This window comes from Ovis canadensis, chromosome 1, assembly GCF_042477335.2.
Source record: "Ovis canadensis isolate MfBH-ARS-UI-01 breed Bighorn chromosome 1, ARS-UI_OviCan_v2, whole genome shotgun sequence".
In the NCBI taxonomy this organism is placed as follows: Eukaryota; Metazoa; Chordata; class Mammalia; order Artiodactyla; family Bovidae; genus Ovis; species Ovis canadensis.
Window position 1 is genome coordinate 111284887 of NC_091245.1, and position 15802 is coordinate 111300688.

General features: G+C 40.8%; 1 pseudogene; it reads left to right on the forward strand.

Moving 5' to 3' along the window:
• Positions 1 to 3299: 3299 nt before the first annotated feature.
• LOC138430100 (putative olfactory receptor 10J6) lies at positions 3300 to 4223 on the forward strand (annotated as a pseudogene).
• The last annotated feature ends 11579 nt before the right edge of the window (positions 4224 to 15802 follow it).

A 15802-nucleotide genomic window follows, 5' to 3' on the forward strand; every position in this document is an offset into this window, starting at 1 on the left:
CTCCTCTGTCCAAGGGGATTCTCCGGGCAAGAATACTGGAGTTGGGCTGCCATGCCCTCCTACAGGGGATCTTCTCAACCCAGAGACTGAACCCAGATCTCCCTCACTGCAGGCACATTCTTTACTGTTTTGAGTCACAGAAAAGCCTGCACTTTATGGAGGGTGAATCCCAGTTACTGCAGCGCTATTTGTTTATTTCGTCTGAAGGGAATGCTGAGGCTTGGGCTGTGCTTGAGTTACTCAGGCAGAAGAAATGATAGCTCCCTCTGGAGACAGGGCTTCACTCTTCCCTTGCCTACTGCGCACCTTGCCTCTGAATAAATGCAACACGGAGAGAACACTGCTTTGAACATTTGCATTGAACATTTGCATTATATACTCCCACACGTCTTAATCTGGCCTTCTTTTTGCTTTTTTTTTTTTTTTTGCCATGTTCTAAGAATATCCTGCCTTAAGATAGTCTTTCATTGTCTGTGCAATCCAATTCAAATGTGCACCAAAGGCAATAAACTTATTTCTCCCCTCTCTTTTTTCTCCTGGGCTTATGTACCTGGGCCACATTCCCTGGTCATCAGCCATCCTCTTTATAACTTTATAATTTCTTTGAAGAAGGTAACTTTATAATTACCTGAGGCATGCTTAACAACAAATCTGGCTGATTTGGGGTGAAAGCAGTACTTTTCAGGCCCTAAAGACTCCATGGAATTTTTTTTTTCTTTTCTCTTCTCTTTCTCTTTCAACTCAATTTAGCTTACTATTGTCTTTTTCCTTCTCTGGCTCCAAATATGCCTGCAGCTTTGGTGGCTCAATATCTCCTTAACTATTTTTTGTAACTCATTGCAATAGGTTCATCAGGAAAGGGGGAAAGCACATAAGAATTGATGTTGTCATCAATAACATGTTAAAAGTTCCGTTTCCTCCCTGTAATCTGGCTTTCCAGTCCAAGACTCTACTGAAATTGGCCAGTACATCACCAGTGACCTCTTTCTTACTCGATTTAATATCTGTTTTCAGCTGTCATCCTCATTTACCCTCTCCATACTATGAGCTATAGTTTTATACTCAGAGTTAAAATAATTTAAAATAAGGCCCATAATCCTCATTGTCAATACAGCCATTTAAAAAGTTTCGTATAATCTCACCCCTACTCGAACATAATGGTTAATGCGTAATATGAGCTGTATATTCTTTCAGATGTCTTGCATATATAAAAATATGCATTCACACACACACACACACACACACATTTTTAACCATATGGCAGCACACCATGTTATTGTTCTTTAAATAGCTTTTTTTTTTTTTTTTTGCTTTTCATGCATTCCACACGTCTGTCTATGGTAATGCACCAGAGCAGCAGTGTTCATCACAACTTTCACCAAGGAAGGAAATGTTTGATATGTGTGCTGCCAAACAGAGTAGCCACTAGTCACATGTTCCTTTTTCGTACTTGAAATGTGGCTACCATGACTGATGAACTGAATTTTTCCTTTAAGGAGCCACCGCTGTATGATGTTCATTCTTCCTGAAAAGCTTAGAGGTGCACTGATGGTCTCTGTCATCTCTATCTATCCAATTGGTATCTCTGCAGCTGCAGCCTTTTTAATACAAGTTACTTTTTTTAGTGGCACAGTCATTTCTACTTTATTTTGTTAATATTTATTCTTGACTGTGTCGGGTCTTAGTTGCAGCACGTGGGATCAACGTTGTGGCATGTGGTATCAGCATTGTTCCACAGCATGTGGGATCTTAAGTTCCCAGATCAGGAAACAAACCCGTGTCCTCTGCACTGGATCACCTAGCCAATGGATCACCAAGGAAGTCCCCCTCATTTCTACTCTAAATGTCTGCCTCCTTATTTTCCATGATGGAGTACTTTCCAGAATATCCACATTTTCTGGTATTGTGCTTCCTAGATTCCCAGGAAAGATTCACTAAGAATCTAGATTCCTAGATGGCTAGCGGAAGTTTTCCAGATTTTCTAAAATCCTCCAGCTTGCTCGTATGACCTTGTTCCTTGTGGAAAGTGGTTCAAACTACCATTTGAAATATGGTGGCAATCCCAGAGTCCCTCACCAAATTTCCAGGAAATACTGTGCGTGCTTGCAAGGTAGAACAGAACAACAGAGGTCCTTGTGTTTCTTCCAGTCATTACCAGCAAGAAGGTTTTCTTCCTGCCTCTGGATTTCACCTCTTGCACATGGTACCCTTTTTCTACATGGCCATCACCCACCTCTCTCCACTTCCCAAATACCACTAATTCAAGACTGTACACATGACAACTTTAGATGAAGGTTTAGGGCTCTTGGGAAACTTTACAACACAACATTGTTTAGCAAAAGGAGAGGAGGGTTGCAGAGGATGACATGGTTAGATAGCATCACTGAGCCAATGGATATGAAATTGAGCAAACTCCAGGAGACAGTGGAGGACCGGGAAGACTGACATGCTGCAGTCCATGGGGTCGCAGAATAAGACAAGACTTAGCAATTGAACGACAAAAATATAATTTAGCAAACAATTTTAAATCAATCATTACAATGTTTTGATTGCTGTTTCCTTTATTCAAGGTCCAGCCTTCTGACATGTTGCTGATCCTTTTCTCTTTTACAACAATTTCCCCTTTTCTCCATTAGTTTACTCACCCCTAAACCCTCAAATCCCTGTTAATACTTTCACAACAAAGCAACCTTGCCAATGGTTTGTCTCACCTAGACCGTCTGGGCTGAGCCCCAAATGCTTCATCTTCACTCCTGCTAACGTGTCCCTAAAGACCAGCTCTCCTGAGATTAATTCTGTACACTGTTCTCAGAAATTTCTCCTAAGTGGCACCAGTGATTTTAATTCAGTAAGTCTAACTCTCTTATCTCCATTTTGTTTTCCCAACTTCTCATACTTTCCCTACAAGAGAAAGGCAAAGCTAGGATGTATACACTCAAGGGTACTGTGGCTTACATGTCATTAAAACAAAACAGCCTTTCATCCACTCTCTACAAAAACAACATATTCAGGATAAGAACCTGAAAGAATGTGTGCAGTAGTCTCACATACTGGTCATTCCTTAGAGGTTTAACAAAAGTTAAAGGAGACAGAAAAACCTGAAAAATGGGAGGGGGCTAAAGAAGACATAAAGCTATGCCGGCACCCTACCTACTGATCACACAGTGAGGAAATCGTCTCGTGTGCGTATCTGTCTGTCCTCTACACCCTTCTCTCTATCCCTGTTCTAGAGACCACACCACAATGGGAATTTCTCGATGTTGACTCCCTGCATTGCTCTCAGACACTGAAACTGAAGAATGCAGAGAAAAATCCTCACAGAAGTGACAGAGTTCAATTCCTAGGATTCTCCAGATTCCATGAACAGCAGATTACCCTCTTCATGGTTTTTCTCATCCTGTACATTACCCTTGGCTGGCAATGCCATCGTTGTGAGCACCATCCGCATTGATCATCACCTCCACACTCCCATGCACTTCTTCCTAAGAATTCTGGCCAGTTCAAAGACCACGTACACACTGGTCACCATTCCACGGACACTCTGACCTCGTAGCCCAGAACCAGCCAATCTCCCTGGCAGGATGTACCATTCAAATATTCTTCTTTCTTACCTTAGCCATCAACAACTGCTTTCTGCTCATGGGGAAGGGGTATGATCACTATGTGGCCATCTGCAACCTTTTGAGATACACACTCATCATGAGCAAGAGGGTGTGCATCCAGCTGATGAGTGGAGACGGCAGCATTGGCTTGGCCATGGCAGCTGTCCAATATCCGTATTTACTTTACCCTTCTGTCACAGGGTGGTGGGTCATTTCTTCTGTGGCACTCTCCCTGTCATAAAATTCTCCTATATTGATACCACTATCAATGAGACCATCGATTTTGTTGTTGTCAGTGTATCTGTGATCCTGGTTACCATGCATCTGGTCTTCACCTCCTATATTCTCATCATCTCCACCATCCTCTAGACCGCCTCAACCGAAGGCCAGAAGAAGGCCTTTGCCACCTGCGCCTTCCACCTCACTGTGGTCATTGTTCACTATGGCTGTGCCTCCATTGCTAACCTCAAGCCCAAGTCAGAAAACTCTGTAGAGCAAGGCCTCCTTCTCTCAGTGACCTACACCATCATCACTCCTCTGCCAAACCCTGTGGTTTACAGTCTGAGGAACAAGGAGGTCAAGGATGCCCTGCGCAGAGCTATGGGCAGAAACATTTCTTAATCCATCAACCCTTTTTATAAATTACAGTATGTATTCTTGATGCATTCAACCTCAAGTCTGTCCTGTGCAATCTGTCCTGTAATGAGCTGTGCATATCTTGCTTCAACACCTTCACTACAAAAATTGTCAACTTTGTCTCCATATATTTCAAACTTTTGTCCAAGCATTTTCAATTTTTTGAGTATATAAGAGGTCAGGGAAGATGGCTATGCTTTTTAAAAAGCACATCCAAATTTTCGGGGTAGGGCAGCAGACTTCTTTACAACATATTAATGTGAGTATTTTATGTTTGAAAAAATTTTTAATCTCTGTTGCTTTCATAATACAACCTACAGAAAATAAAACTTGGGCAAAATCTTTCCAGCAAGATAAGAATAGTCAGTGGTAAGGAAGAAAAGTATATCAGAACCTTCGAGAAAGGTGAGATGTGTGTTATTTTTTTTAATTAATAAAGTTTGAAATCACCGATTTAGTCCTCAGAACTTCAGTCTTTATTATTTGGTTTATGCCAGAGCCTTTGCTTCCATCCAGTATCTTCAGAGTGTTCGGTTCAGTTCAGTTGCTCAGTCGTGTCCAACTCTTTGCGACCCCATGAATCACAGAGTGTTAGCCAGAGCTATAAATTGTGAACAACTCTCACCTCTCTAATCTGACTGTGTTAGTCCATTCTCTCAGCTGCTGCTTCTCTTCATGGAATCAGTTTCTGTCTAATCATTATGAAGAATAACGAATTGGTCAAAAAGAGCCATAGTTTTTTGGACCATAAAGATACTCTTTGCTGGCACACACCATGGCACTTCCTGGATAGTACCTTAAAGAAGAATTAGAACAAAACCAACAGCACCAGTAGTCAGAAGTAGTTCAGAGATTTGTTTAATCACTCAATTCACCAAAAAGAAAAAAGAAAAAAGGCTAAAAAAGAAAATAATATCTCTATCTACTTCTACTAGGTCTCCTTTAAGGAAACAATCCTTCTTCCCCAGGGCGTTCAGGGAGTTTTTCTGGTTTCATGCTACTGGGACATACCTGCTATACTGTTGCCTTGGGTGGTGGTAGGGAGAGTTAAAGGCTCTGGTCCTGTGCATTTTTCTACCAAAGTATTTTGTATTAAAAAAAAAAATGCTTCTCTGCTCATCCCTTAATTCTGTCTTCTTACTTAAGGGAGTGATTTCCTTTCCCCTGTACTGAGAAGGGGTAGGTAACTTTCAAGGAACTCATCTAACAGTAAGATCTAGCTTTACAGACTTCAGAGAATCTAGGTGGGAAGACCATACTTCTTCCAAGGCCTAGTCACCTCTAATTTCTGTCCTGTGTCATTGAAATTTCTACATCATAGAAGCAAGTCTTCCTATAAAAGCTCTTGAAAGGTCACGAGCTGGGTTTGAAAATCCTGGACTTGCCATAGGTCTGCCCTGACTGTACTCTTAAGATCAACCCTCCATGAAGCCATCTCTCCTATGCCTGAAGACAGCACCCCCTGAGGAGTGGGGGCATGTCTTCCTCCAAAATGAGACTGTCTCCTCTGAAAATATGAAAGACCCCTTTTATAAATACAGTGTTTTTAATTCTGCCTCACTAGTCATCAAAACACATTTTTAATCCCCTTAACTATTTATTCTGTACTGACTATTATCCAGTTATAAATGCTACCTTACATTTTCTAGAGCAGCATCATTTACCTCACTCCCAGCTAGGAAATTAGTTACTCTTTTTTATTTGCCCCTATAGTTCTTTGTACAAAATTATATTAGGATAGCATTTTTCTCATTGTGCTTTTGTCACTTATGAGTTGGTTTCTATCACTGAATCAAAAAGTGTATCAGGATCAGATATATGATATGCCATATAAAGTTGAGAATCAGAACTGTTTCTTTCACTGGTATTCCCTGTGCCCAGTAAAGTGCTAGGTAGAATGGGTGCTTACTAAATCCTCATATAATAGCCAAGCACCAACTATGTATGAAGCACTAAGCTTGGACTTTCTGGCATGTTTTGATCAGCTAAACACACCTGTTATGCCTTTCTGGGTTCTTTGCAGTTGACCCTCATCTAAAAACAAAGTAATAAGCAGATTCACAGAGGTGGGGTCACTTGGGTCTGTAATTTCTCCTTCTCTGGATTTTCTATAAGCCAGCTTCTATAAGCCAAGTTGCTTCAAGACCCTCCTCACAGTCAGTATTAATTTGGTCACTATGCTACCAATCCCTTGTTGTTGTTGTTGTTGCTGCTGTTTAACCACTAGGTCATGCAACCCTATGGATTGTAGTTCACCAGGCTCCTCTGTCCATGGGATTCTCCAGGCAGGCATACTAAAAAGGCTTGCCATTTCCTTCTCCATAAAGGACATGGAGTTACCATAAAAAAAAAAAATCATTCCTACACATACGAGGAATAGGACCTTCAAATCTTATTTTAAAACAAATAAGTTTTTAAACAAAAAGTCATATGCCATATAAAATTAAGAATCAGGACACTTATCATAATGCCCTAAGTAAAATAAGTCAGAAAAATAGTTTATGAGCTCACTCATATATGGAGTTTTAAAAAGAAAAAAAGACTCAAAAAAAAAGAAAGAAAGAAAGAACGAAACAAGAACAGGTGGTTCTGTTTTTGGTGGTTGCCAGAGGAAGGGATAGGGGTCTTAAGTGAAAGTGATCAAAAGATACAAACTTTCAGTTATAAGATAAATTAAGTTCTGAGATTGTAAGAAGCAACATGATGACTTTGGTAACAACACTGTATTGCGTATTTGAAAGCTGCTAAGAGTAGATCTCAGCAACTTAGAAAGTTGCTAAGAGTAGAACTTAGCAGTGGTCACAGCACTAGAAAAGGTAAGTTTTCGTTCCAATCCCAAAGAAGGGCAATGTCAAAGAATGTTCAGACTACCACACAATTGCACTCACTCCACATGCTAGCAAAGTGATGATCAAAATTCTCCAAGCTAGGCTTCAACAGTACATGAACCGAGAACTTCCAGATGCTCAAGCTGACCTCTGGTCAGATTGGTCAGATTGCTAGCAACCAGTGGATCACAGAAAAAGCAAGAGAATTCCAGAAAAACATCTATTTCTGCTTCATTGACTATACAAAAGCCTTTGACTGTGTGGATCACAACAAACTGTGGAAAATTCTTCAAGAGTTGGGAATATAAGACCACATTACCTGCCTCCTGAGAAACCTGTATGCAGGTCAAGAAGCAACAGTTATAACTGGACATGGAACAACAGACTGGTTCAAAATTGGGAAGGAGTATGTCAAGGCTGTATATTGTCAGTCTGCTTATTTAACTTCTATGCAGGGTACATCATGCAAAATACCAGGTTGGATGAAGCACAAGCTGGAATCAAGATTGCCAGGAGAAATATCAATAACCTCAGATATGTAGATGACACCACCCTTAAGACAGAAAGTGAAGAAGAACTAAAGAGCCTCTTGATGAAAGTGAAAGAGGATAGTGAAAAAGCTAGCTTAAAACTCAACATTAAAAAATGAAGCTCATGACATCCAGTCCCATCCCTTCGTGGCAAATACATGGGGAAACGATGGAAACAGTGACAGACTTTATTTTCTTGGGCTCCAAAATCACTATAGATGGTGACTGCCGCCATGAAATTAGAAGATACTTGTTCCTTGGAAGAAAAGCTATGACAAACCTAGACAGCATATTAAAAAGCAGGAACATTACTTTGTCAACAAATGTCTGTATAGTCAAAACTATGGTTTTTCCAGTAGCCGTGTATGGATGTGAGAGTTGGACCATAAAGAAGGCTGAGCAGTAAGGAATTGATGCTTTTGAACTGAGGTGTTGAAGAAGACTCTTGAGAATCCCTTGGACTGCAAGGAGATCAAACCAGTCAATCCTAAAGGAAATCAATCCTGAATATCCATTGGAAGGACTGATGCTGAAGCTGAAGCTTCATTAATTTGGCCACTTGATATGAAGAGCCAACTCATTAGAAAAGACCCTGATCCTGGGAAAGACTGGAGGCAGGAGTAGGGAACAACAGAGGATGAGATGGTTGGATGGCATCAATGGCTCAATGGACATGAGTTCGAGCAAGTTCCAGGAGTAGGTGATGGACAGGGAGGCCTGGCCTGCTGCAGTCCATAGGATCACAAAGAGCTCAACACGACTGAATGAATGAACAACAGCAACAAAGAGAAGACTTTAAAAGTTCTCATCACAAGGAAAAAAAATGTGTAACCACATGTGGTAATAGATGCTAACTAAACTTACTGTGGTAATCACTTCACAGTAACTACATATATCAAATTATCATGTTGTATATCTTAAACTTACACAATGCTCTAAGTCAGTTAGGGGCTTCCCAGGAGGCACTAGTGATAAAGAACCTACCTGCAATTTCAGGGGACATTAGAGATGTGGGTTCTATCCCTGAGTCAGGAAGATCCCCTGGAGGGGGGCATGGCGACCCATTCCTGTATTCTTGCCTGGAGAATCCCATGGACAGAGAAACCTGGCAGGCTGCAGTCCATAGGGTTGCACAGAGTTGGACATGACTGAAGCAACTCAGCACAGCAAATATAGATCAAGTACAACTCAATAAAAACTGAGGGGTTGAGGGGAAGAATCAAGGCATCTCCAAGGTATTATACTTTTAGGGAAATGACAAATCCATTATGAGGCCAAAAATCCTTCTACGGTTTTAGATTTTGAGTCAGTCTAGAGCAAAGACTCATGTCCCTTTGTTGCTGGCCATTCACCACCTCAAATTTCTCACCACCTCCTTTTCCAGCCCCTATTTCATCCTAACATGAAGGTAGTATCAGAGGAGAAAGAAAATACAGAAATACCAACCATCAGCCATGAAAAGCTTGGTGGCGGGAAGCATCTATCTCTGGAAAATGGGAGAGGGGAGAAAGAGGCAGGAGATGACACAGAGGCATGGATTAGTGGCCTATGTCACTTGGCTCTCGCTCTTTAGAATCTCATCTCCACAGGAAAGAGGAATTTCAAGTGTTGCGGTGTATAGTGGAAGATGACTGTGGTTTACCAAAGGCAGCTACAGGGCAGGTACTATACTCACCTACATTATTTCACTTAATAATAGTATTTCAACTTTCTGGTACTTTGCGTTTCCTGACAGTCTTCAAATACAACATCCCATGTGCTTCTTACAGTAATATTATAAAGATGCACTTTTAAGCCCACTTTTTAGGTTAATGGTAGAAATGTGAACTGGCTTGCTTCAAGTCACACAGTTGGTAACTGACAGAACTGGAATTGATACCAAGATCCACTAGGAGACTTTAAACTATGTCTTCATCTCTGTATTACCACCATTTCTCATCTTTAATGTTTCTGAAAGATGCTGTACTCTCCTTTTGAAAGACATGATATGCTGTGAGTTATCCTGGCTTCATCCTGGACATCACTTCTATCAAAAAGTCTTCTCTAAATAATTTAGGAAGTGTTCCTGCCATGAGCTTCCACACCCCTCTAAGCTGATCCTTAGCAGTGCATTAAAGTTGCCTACCTCCTAGTCTGCTCCCTCACCACACAGCATACCCCTTGACAGAAGAACCACTTCTATATCCCCAGTACACAGCACAGTTCTCTGCATAAGACAGATCAATAAATATTTATCAAATATGAAAGTTAAATGCATAACGAGCACACTTGAAACTGCTTCTTGATGACTAAGTATTGATGAGTGTCCACTGCTCTTCTGTGCTATGAAGCATCCACGTTCTCCAGAGAGCAGCTTCCGCCTTTGTTCTAAAGAGCTCACAGACTCTTCTGCTTTGGAAATTTCATGTTTATCTCTTGTGATTCTTTTTTCTCCCTTCTTGTTTTCTAGATATGAGCTGTCACATTTCTGAGCTGTCAGTGTTCTGAACTGTAGCCGCAAATCTTTCTTATATACTATTTCCAAACTGCAGTAGAGGAATAAAAGCAGAGGAACCATAGATAGAATTACCTGAAAAGTAGCTTCCTTAAGAGAGAGCTTTGCATAAAGGTGAAGAACAAGAATCTGAAATCAGACTGTAAAGGTTCTAATTTTACCTCTGTCCCTCACTAGATGTTCTCATTTCTCTATACATCTATTCCCAGAGTTTTTCTTATGGGGAAGTTGACAGTACCTAAGGAGGTAAGTATCATTATTCCCATTTTTAGAGCTGCAGTTTAGCAAAGCTAAGTAAAATTTAATCTGTTCAATAAAGGTATATTACATGTTAGACACTTGGGCTACAGTAATATTCAGACATCACAAACCCTGCCTTCATGGTGCTAAGAGGGGTATCCAAAAATTAAGCAAGAAGTGTTAAACCTTATAATGTGAGAAATACTGGATGTTACAGGAACACATTTCCTTATCAGGGTCAAGGAAAAGCTACCAGAGGAAGTAAGGTTTAAGCCTAAGATCTGAAGGTATAGTAGGAGTCAGCTGGATGAAAGGCTGAAGAAAGGTCTGGCAATGCAAGATCAAAAGTATATTCCAGGCAGAAGAGCAGCACTTACAAAGGTATGCAAGAGAATAACTGAATTATGAAAAGATTAGTAGATCTGGGGTATAAAATTCATGGGATACAGACAGGAGAGCAAATTGGAAAGTTGGCAGTAATCACATGATGAAGGACTTTATAACTCATGGTAAAGAGTATATATCCTAAAGACGATGAAGAGCATTTAAATGTTCTTAAGTAAATCAATACTGTGGTCTATTCAGAAAGTTCACTCTGCCAGCAGAGCAAGAAATAGATTATAGAGGGGAAGACTGGCAAAAAGGCTGGCTGGGAAGCCATTATGGGACCACAAAAGACACACAGTGGTAGATACTGGGCTGGTGTGAAGGCAGTACTGATGGAGAGAAATGGACAAGTATGAGACTTGTGTGAGGTTAAGAACAACATCTCTTGGTTATGGATTAAATATGTGGGTGGGGTGGATAACGGAATCAAAAATCACCCTGAGACTTCTGATTTCTGGCAACTAAGTGGACTGTGTTGTCCTTAACCAATACAGAACACCCTGGAAGGGAAGCAGGCTTGGATATGAAGACAATGACAATGAGTTTGATTTTGGACTTTTAAGGTTGAAGGGTCTCTGAGGACTCAAGTGGCAACATCCAAGAAGCTAGATCCATAGATCTGGGACTCAGGAAAGTGTTTTGAGATAGAGTTGTAGGAATTATACGTATATGGATGGTCTTTTTTTTTTTTTTAATGGGAATGACTGTATTCACCCAGGGAGAATGTGTAGAAGGAGAGAAGTCTACCTCGGGCAGAGAGCTGCGAGGCACCACACCAGATGGAATCCTGATGTAGGCACGTGGGACTGGTGTTAACAATAAAATAACTACCAGGAAAGCAGGAAAGCAAGGAGAGGATTTCTCCATTCTGAGTGCCAGAGTCTTCAGTGACTGGTAAGTTCTACTATTCCTTATGGATAAAGAGGAAGACTTTCTGGTTCCTTCTACTTCCCAGGCAACCACATGTAGGCCTGCATGGCATGTGGTGCCCTTCTCCCTTGTGAATAAGTGACTAATAAACAACTGCCAATCTCATCCATCCAGGGTCAGGTGATGTGTGTCTGGACATCCCATACCATTTAGAGTAGAATCTTTGCTTTACCAACAGGGTGAATACATGGTGATCAGAACACAGGGTAGATGTCAGGACAAGAACATATAAATTTCTTATGATCAAATGAATCCACTGAGTGGGCTGGACTTGAGATAATTTGCAGTTTCCCCACCTGAGGGCAAGGGAGGTCTAGCAGCTAAAGAGTGCCCAGATCTCCTGGGAGTAGAATCTCAGAGGGAGGGGACTCTGCACTTTCATGTCAAGGAACTGTCAGGGAGAGTCTACAGGGCCTTCCAAAGAACTCATGCGTGCACCGGAGCTGCACCCAAAATCTGTCAATGACAGCAAGAGAACCATGGTAACCACTCACAAGGGGCTACAAGCAAGGCTGTCAATTGAGTTAAGAGTTACTTGTCTCTGTCCCCCTTCTTACCCACTTCAACACCTTGAAGATCTAACAGTCAAAGCATTGAGAAATTTCAGAGCCAGACTACCACTCTCAACCATAATTTCCAAGGTAGCTAAAGTGGAAAAGGAAAATAGTAAAATAGTAGACTGTCTTTCTACCCCTCTTCCCCAATGCAAAGAACTGGAGTCGGAGGAAAACCACAAGAATAAACCATTGTCCCCACTGATTTTTGTATCCCCAAAGCCACAAGTCTTACCCACTACAGGGCCAGCAAAGGGGCGGTCTCAACTTTTAATGATTGAAAGAGAAGGAAACATTGTGGACTCTGCCCCAAATTTAAAGGCAAGAAACAGAAATCCCACAAAGCCCGGTTGGAAACAGAAGTTGGGGACAAGGGCAGGGGGAGAGTCAAAATGTTTATACTCATCCAACTGTGTTACAAGTGATCAATAAACTGATTACACATAGACAGAATTTTGTAAAATTCTTTAGCTCTCAGTGGAATCCATCTAGAAACATGTGAGATTCTGTTCAGTACTTCAGAAGTGAGAGCTTTGTACACATTTGCAAAACTGTATTATTCAGATGTGCAAGGGCCTAGACCTGCCATTTTATAGAAGCTCAATAACATTTGTTGCACAAGAACAAATGCATGGATGAAGTAGGGTCTTAGCTGCAAAAAAGGGGGCAAACTATAAATGAGGTCAGGGTCTCAACTGGCCTAAAATAAAGCTTTGCCTATATATGTAAGAACATTTTGCTCTTGCTTATGTAACAAAAGACATCCCCAAACAGGTCTGTGGGCCTCCCTGGTGGCTCAGATGGTAAAGAATCTGCTTGCAATGCAGAAGACCCAGGTTCGATCCCTGAGTCAGAAAGATTCTCTGGAGAAGGGAATGGCAACTCCCTCCAGTATTCTTGCCTGGAGAATTCCATGGACAGAGGAGCCTGATGGGCTACAGTCCTTGGGATCACAAAGAGTAGGACATGACTGAACAATGAACATACCACCACAGTAACCAGGTCTTAAGTAAGAAAGAGGAGAGCAAGGAAGAGATATTGAATTTATCTAATTATTTAGATGTGTCCCTTCTCAGGCACTTGTATGGTAAGAACAATAAATCACAGACCTGAGTTTCATATCTAGTAGACCCTTCCCATCCCTTTAAGTGTACCTCTTTACCATCCTCAACCTACTACCATTCCCCTTATTTAAGGTACCATGAAATCTCTGGGAAACCTTTGGGAGCTAAGAGCCAACAGGTAAAGAATGAAGCTTCCACTGAGGCTATGAGCCTGATGTAAGCAACAGACCTGCCATACCAGTAAAAAAGACAGCTTCCCCCGGTCCTTACCAGAGACCCACATCTTCCTGTACCTAATTCAGAGGCTGCCTCCAGCGGGCTCCTGAGAGACTTGGTGAGGGCATAGCTTGAGAGCTTCCTATATAGCTAATTAACATTCATACTAATAAACTTGGACTTGTAAATTTAGTCTGTAGGTGTTACAGGACAGTCTTTACATAGCTGAAGTAGTAAGTTGCCAACAGGAGGTCTAGGGAAATTATTAACTTCCAGTTCATAGCAAATTACTATGTGACCAGTCTTCATTTGGAGACCTACATTATCACTGGTTTGGGGGCAGGTTTACCTTCCTGGAGCTTGGATCTATAATCATAACTTCCTAAGCCTTCCTCCCTGAGGGGAACAGAGGTTATGGCAAAGAAGGAAAGGACATAAAAATGAATAAAATGTAACAGTATGAAATTTTGGCTGTATATACATATATTTGAACATCTAGCCCTTTTTTTTTCTTTTCTGTAATAGAAGGGTTGACCATAAGGCATGAAAACATTTCTTCAAGTATTAATGATTTGGCCCTGTTTTAATATAGGTTATTGGAGTTCTTCCCTAAGGGAACGGGCTGAAACCAGAAAAGGCAAGAAAGGAACAAGGAAAAATGGAGAGTTCCGAAGACTGGGATCCAGAGAGAAAAGTGACTCAAGAGAAGCCTAATGGCCAAGTTGGGCCAGAGAAGCACAGAGAGGGAAGGGCATTGTTTGGGCACCTAGGTGTACTGAGACACTATGGATCGCCTGCCTAGCCCCCACACATGGCCCACATAGAGGGCTCATGTCCAGTGATCTTCCAGTCTTCACCCATAGAAACAGTTCCACCTGCCCCCGTTCTGCACCGCTGGCCAGGGACAAGATCTAGTCTGTGCATTTTAATTGTGGCAGAGTATTCTACTATATTTGTTTAATCCATCCTCTAGTAACAGATATTGAGTTTGGTATTAATCCTTTTCTGTACTAACAGTGTGGCACTTAGTAAACCTCTTCACACTATCTGATACACATGCAAGTATAAAGCAACCCAATGGAAAAAGTAAGACACCATTAAATATATTAATATAACACTGTAATTCCCTAAGCCTGAAAATGCATGCATACAAAACCAATAAATTTCTAAGAATAGATGCAAAAAGAGTTATACATTAGAGACAGTAGAATGATTATAGGGAGGTGTAAGAGAGATAAACCACCTGAACTATAACGGGAAGTTAAGAGATTAAATTTGATAAATCAATAAGGAGCATCAAAATAGAGAAGTAAATACTAGACGATATAGTCAAATGAACTCTAGGAAGTAGGATTTAGGGTTGAGGAGGGACAAAATAGGAAAACTGCTGTTTTCCATTATAAGCTTTTTAGTACTGCTTGATTTTTAAACTATGGGTATGTATTACCTTAATAAGAATAAAATTTGGAAATAAAAGTAATAAAAGTCAAAACAAAAAAATTAGCCCTAAGGGCACAGATATGGAAAATAATGTATTATGATTTTGAATTTCAAATCCAAGGGAACTTTTTAAAGGTTTAAATGTATATAAAATTAAATCTCCCTCTAGGAAAAATTACATTATCACAGTAACAAATGTGACTGCTCTTTTCCTCATATCCTCACTAACATTAAGAATTTAGTTTTTTAAGTCATTATGGCAGGTTTCTGAAGAAAGTCAGGGAGTGGTTGTTTCTTCAGAATGAATATTTATGACATTAGTCTCACACACACACAGCCCAGCTACATAATTTTTGAGGCCCACAAAATGAAAACACAGGGTCCTTCGGCCAAAAATTATGAAGAATTTCAAGGCAGCACTCACAGAGCTTTCAGTCAAGTTCAAGGCCCTTCTAAGCACAACTGGGCAACTGTACAGGTCACACACCTATGACACCATGCCTGTACATACATAACATCTATATTGAATTTCTAAAGGGGAAGAATCTAGGAATTTTCACTTTTATTTAAGGATCTCGAGTGTTCTTAATCAGGGTTCCCAGAAACTAAACTTTAGAAATTGCTCTTGACCCACCCATAAGAATCAAAGAAGCACTGAGAGCCACCTCTTAATGACAAAAACAAGTTGGGCTGACTTGAGAAAAAATGTAATTATCCATAGAGCACTTTTCAGTCTTAATTCACCAATGAAATGAGATGAAGAAGTCTGACTATAACTGTCCCTTGAACAACACAGAGCTTGGGGCATCAACCCTCCACTGCATCTGACTTATAGTTGGCCCTCCTTAGTCAGAATTCCTCCATATCTGCAGACCCAACCA